Here is a 2,158-nt window from a genome sequence, read left to right on the forward strand (position 1 = left end):
CATTGTTGTAACTGGTCAAGTACCTGCCATTGTTACAACCTGCAAAACTTCCGGCAATTTTACTAGAATTCCGAGGTTTTCTAGAAATCCCGGTTGGCATAGTCCAGATTTATTTCCAGATTTTCCTCCTGATTCCAGCAATCTTCTAACCAGGATGACTGGAAAACCTGGGAATGTTGGGGAGAGGCACAGAGGATTTTTGCAACCCCTAGTAGCAACCTGCAAAGCCCTTGCTCCTCTATGGGGCCTCTCTCCTCAGTGAGTGTTACTCTGAAGGCTTATATGAGATGTACAGCACATAGCACCTACAGGTCCTGCACGCTCTACAGTGTCCACAGGGAGACAGTATACAAGGAGGGGTGAGATGTTTGACATGAGGCTTGAGGGTGTCCTAAAATGTACACCGTGCAGGTGGTCTCCACAGTGAGACAGTATACAAGGAGGGGTGAGATGTTTGGCATGAGGCTTGAGGGTGTCCTAAAATGTACACCGTGCAGGTGGTCTCCACAGTGAGACAGTATACAAGGAGGGGTGAGATGTTTGGCATGAGGTCTCCACAGTGAGACAGTATACAAGGAGGGGTGAGATGTTTGGCATGAGGTCTCCACAGTGAGTCTTACCCTGCCGGTTTGTCCCAGTCGTCTTCACTGAAGCCCCCGTCACTGAAAGGGTAGTTCTTAATACGGCGGGCCGGGGGTGGGGGGCTGGTCCTCTGCTTGGCACTCCTCCACTCATGGGGGTGCAGGGCGATGCCTGCTGCCTGGTGGTTGTAGGGCCCTGCAGTGTTTGGTAGAGGTGAGGGTGGGAAGTGAGGCAGAAAGGGGATTGGATAGAATAGATAACAATTTGGAGTGACAGGTCTATTAGAATCACTTGTGTACACACCTATTGGGCTGGAAGGACCATGACAAATTGGATACATAAAGTATAGAACCATAGATATATCAACTATAGACGATAGAATTAATCATGAATGGAACATATATTTGATATGAATCATAGGACCATAGATTATTCAACATATAGACAGTTATATCAACTATAGACCATAGATATATCAACTATAGAACCAAGATTATATCAACTATAGAACCAGAGAATTAATCAACTATGAACCAAGATTATATCAACTATAGAACCATATATTATATCAACTATAGAACATAGATTTATACTCAACTATAGAAATAAGATTATATCAACTATAGAACCATAGATTATCATCAAATATATAGAACCATAGATTATATAACCTATAGAACCATAGATTATATCAACTATAGAACATAGATTATATCAACATAGAAATGCTATAGAACCAATATTATATCAACTATAGAACATATAATTATATCTAACTAAGAACATATATTGAATATCAACTATAGAATCCATAGATTAATATCACTATAGAACCATTAGATTAATATAACTATAGAAATAGATTATATAACTAAGACAATAGATTATATCACTATAGAACATAGATATATACTATAACACAAATATATCAACTATAGAACCATAGAGTCTGATTCTGCCCTGTGGGGTCAAACCTTGGATGTCGTAGCCAGCATCGATGCCGGAGACGTCCCAGGACATGTTGATACACCAAGTATAGGCCTATCATTAACTCTAACCACAACCCTAACCCTGGTCTCACCATGTCTACCACTAGTCTTTACCTTGGCTKCCGTAGCCGGCGTCGATGCCGGATCCGTCCCAGGACTCCATGGCAGAGTCCACACTGGGAATGGTGGTGGAGTAGATCTCTGACAGCTTGTTGGTCTTCTGAGAGTCTGTCATGTCCGACACGTCCTCCGTGTCACTCAAATCATTCTCCATCTCTCCATCCTTCTTCTTCTCGTCTGCCACTGGAAGGAGGAAGTAGAGAAACATCTGTTCAGAGAAGGCTCTCTGCGTGTTGTCGGGGCACATGGACTATGTTYAACAGTAGTGTACTATGTAGGGWATAGGGTGCCATAGGGCTCTGGTCTAAAGTAGTGCACTATGTAGGGAATAGGGTGCCATAGGGCTCTGGTATAAAGTAGTGCACTATATAGGGAATATGTTGACACTTTGGACGCTGATTAAGTTATTAATAAACTATGTTCTCACACGAGAGATGTTGAAGGGTGGGAGAAAATACCAAACCTGG

General features: G+C 42.4%; 1 pseudogene; it reads right to left on the reverse strand.

Annotated features, from left to right (window-relative positions):
* Positions 1-616: 616 nt before the first annotated feature.
* Positions 617-2,158, reverse strand: part of LOC139025259 (glutamate receptor-interacting protein 2-like) — a 99,315-nt pseudogene continuing 97,773 nt past the window's right edge.

Source organism: Salvelinus sp. IW2-2015, unplaced genomic scaffold (genome assembly GCF_002910315.2).
Source record: "Salvelinus sp. IW2-2015 unplaced genomic scaffold, ASM291031v2 Un_scaffold2433, whole genome shotgun sequence".
In the NCBI taxonomy this organism is placed as follows: Eukaryota; Metazoa; Chordata; class Actinopteri; order Salmoniformes; family Salmonidae; genus Salvelinus; species Salvelinus sp. IW2-2015.